The 3370-nt window shown below is 46.9% G+C and overlaps 1 pseudogene; it reads left to right on the forward strand.

Moving 5' to 3' along the window:
* The first annotated feature begins 618 nt into the window (after positions 1–618).
* Positions 619–1413, forward strand: LOC116524559 (annotated as a pseudogene).
* Positions 1414–3370: the final 1957 nt, after the last annotated feature.

Genomic DNA, 3370 nt, shown 5'->3' on the forward strand with positions numbered 1-3370 from the left:
ACTTGTCAACCCTAACACTTTGTGTATCATCTTCTTGATTACTTATTGCTCATAGTTTCCATTTCAAACATCTTACTTCAGTTATTAAGTTTCTACTTAAAACTAGCTTGGAAGCAAGAATGAATAATTCAATGCACATTTTCATTTATCCATTTCTTTCTGTAGATAGGATACTGAGAAAAAAATTCTAAAGCATCCTACACATTCTGAAAAACATAACTAAGATATATTTCATGCACATAATCTGTGAGTTCCATCCTAAGTGCCAGAAACATTAACACTTCTGGTCAGTGGGCGGAAACTTTTGTACCTTGAAAAGCTAAAAACAATAAAAATAAAATAAATAAATACATAAAATGTTTTAGAGGGACACAAGTCCTTTAGAATACAGAAAGCAAGTATAGCCTGTGAGCTATAGAGACTAAATATTTCCCCTCTAAAACTGAAGCTTTTCCAGACAAACATTCATCACATAGAGAAGTAGCTGGAGAGGCTAAAACTGACTGCTTTTGTCCAGTTTATACCCACAACTTTCTACGTTAGCCTTGAAAATAGTGACCCTGTGGATCCCGCGCCTGGCCAGCCCCACCCGGCCTTCCCTCCGGCCCACTGGCCACCATGCGTCTCTCCTCCTCCCCACCTCGTGGCCGGCAGCAGCCCTCCAGCTTTGGCTGGGTGGACTGGCTCTCCCAGAGCAGCTGCCCAGGGCCGACCCACACCCCCAGGTCTGTGGACGCGTCCTCGGGGAGCCTCCCTGGCCCAAGCCAGGTATCCGGCACTCGGGATCCTCCTCAGGCCGTCAGCATCAAGGGGGCTAGGTCGTCAACTCTGCCTGCGCCAGAGAGGACTGTGGCTGGGTTGAGTAAGGAGCCAAACCCCTGGCGGCCCCCCACTGTGTTCGCGCTGCCTTCACCAAGGAGCACGTCCATGCCCTGGAGCCTGGTGCCATCTTCCGGCACCGGCACCACCACTACCTGAGCCCTCTGGAGCAGAAGAGGCTGGTCGGGGAGACAGATGCAGCTCTCAGAGGTCCAGATAAAAACCTGGTTTCAAAATCGCCGGACGAAACACAAACGGCAGATGCAGGACTCCCAGCTCCACAGCCCCTTCTCGGGGTCTCTCCACACGCCCCGGCTTTCCACTCACCGCCTTTCGGCCTTGCCAATGGCCTGTAGGTGCTGTGCCCCTGCAGACCCCTTCCCGGGCCCCAGGCTCTGACGCTGCCCCCTGGCTCCTTCTGGGGTCTCTGCCAAGTGGAACAAGAAGCCCTGGCCTCTGCGTGGCTTCCTGCTGGGGGCAGCCTCTGGTATTCCGCCCCCAAGCCCAGGAAGTGGCATGGATTCTCGGGGACCAGCCCTGTCCATGGGGCCCTGGGGCCTGTGTGCTCTGCAGGAGACAGGGGATGCATTTTGAGTGAGCGCCTCTGACCCCATGCCTCCCACACGCGGTCTGCGCAGATGCACCTGGCGCCTACCCGGAAGACTCACGGGTTCTGTTTACATCGTGGCGGCACCGCTCACCCTGACACACGCTAAGGTTCTGGAGATTTATGGAGAATATATTTATCAAAGCCACCTCTTCACTGAAAGTTACCAAAAGGGTCGGTTTAGGTAGCAAATGAAGAGTCAGCGAAAAGAGTCAAACGCAGAAGTGGGCTTGTTATGGGTAGGGCTTTCAGCATATGAGCAAAGGATAATTTGTTTTTTTAAAAAGTGTTGGAAAAACTGGTTTTCCAGTTGGAAAAGGTAAAGGTTGTAAGCTTTGTGTGCAAAAAAGAAAACTATGAAGGATTGGAAGGGAACGCAGGTGTGCTGTTTATAAGCACAGGGACTTGTGATTCGAGTCCCTCTTAACAAGGACTCCAAAGCTGGAAAGCAGGAGGGGACAAAGGTGGTAATTAAGGCTGGGTCCTGGGGCCCTGCAGTGCGCTCTAGGCCGTGCATGAGCCGGGACTGTGCCCGCAGCCTGCTGGGGGCTGCTCTTCTCCGGCCAGGGAAAACGGGGCAGCCGGGACCTGCGGCTGTGCTGGACTGAAGCCATCCCTCGTGTCTCCACCCTCCAGCATGTGCTCACCTGTCCCCCTCTTCATAGCAGTCTCAGGACTAAACAGAATGACTCAAGGAGAGCACTTCCTGCAGAAAGTCTGGAAGTGCCTAGAATGAGAAGCACGTAAGCCCCTCCCTGGGATGACTCTCCTTCAGTGATGGACCATTCTTGGTGCAGACTCCTGATAGCAGGCGCCGAACCTTAGACAAGCGCGCATGTGTCACGTCGCCCCGGGGTGCCCAGGAGGCAGTCAACGGGTTCAGCCGACAGGACTGCGAGGCGACCTGTGAAACCGACCCAGGCATCCCAACAGGAACCAGGAACAAAATGTGGTCCTGTGGCCGTGTCCACGGAAATCTTCACTTTCCCCTTCCTCATTTCTGCATTGCTGGAAGTGTTACAACCAGCATGTGCTTTTATAATGCAACCTCAGGTAAGAATGGAAGAGCTAAAAAAGTAAATAAATAAATAAAAGTGACCTTTCTGATCTAATTATTTTAAAATGTTTGTTACTTTTTAAATCTATCTCAAAGGAGGATAGACTGATAAGAAATTTGGAGGAAATTTTCTCATTGTAGAAGATATAAATATATAATATAATTTAAATCAAACCTCTATAAAATTATTGTGATTTTTTTCTACCACATTGTACATGTTATCAATGATTTTGATTTTGAAGTGATTTGCTTATATAGAAGAATTATCAGACTGAGTTATTGTCAAATAGAAATTGAAATAATTGTTGATGAAAAGGTTAAAATGGTTTAATACTGTTTGATCTGATCTATCTATCTATCTATCTTTTTGTCTGTCTGTATATTAACTGACCTACCTGTCTATCTAGATTCTAAGTGTTCAGAAAGAGCAGAAGATCAGTTTCTTGCAAAAGTGGACCTGAATGACGAATTAGAAATTACTGTGGATGGATTTAGTGTCATAAAAATAAGTTGTTTAGAATGAAAGGAAAGATGTGTTAGGAAAGCTTTCTTCATAGTGTATGCTGCAATAAAAAGCATGGCTCTGTTTGAATGGTATTTAACATCTGTATTATAAATCCCTGTTGAGTAAATACTGGAAATGGCCACAAGGAATGACCTGAGGCAATTTATATGTCAGGGAGTGATTAACATATAATCTCAAATAAATATGGGCTATAAATTTGCAATTATTTTTCAATTTTGAGTCAGCCATGAGGACACTGAGTCCTCTATTGCTTTTCTGCATCTATGTATTGGCCAAGTATCTCCCTATTTGATAGCACCTCTTATTCAGTTGAGGAACGCACAACAGGCAACATTTTTGTTTCCAAAGAGTCAAAATCGAT

The sequence above is a fragment of the Sapajus apella genome, unplaced genomic scaffold, assembly GCF_009761245.1.
Source record: "Sapajus apella isolate SASKATOON/1434 unplaced genomic scaffold, GSC_monkey_1.0 scaffold45, whole genome shotgun sequence".
Taxonomy (NCBI): domain Eukaryota; kingdom Metazoa; phylum Chordata; class Mammalia; order Primates; family Cebidae; genus Sapajus; species Sapajus apella.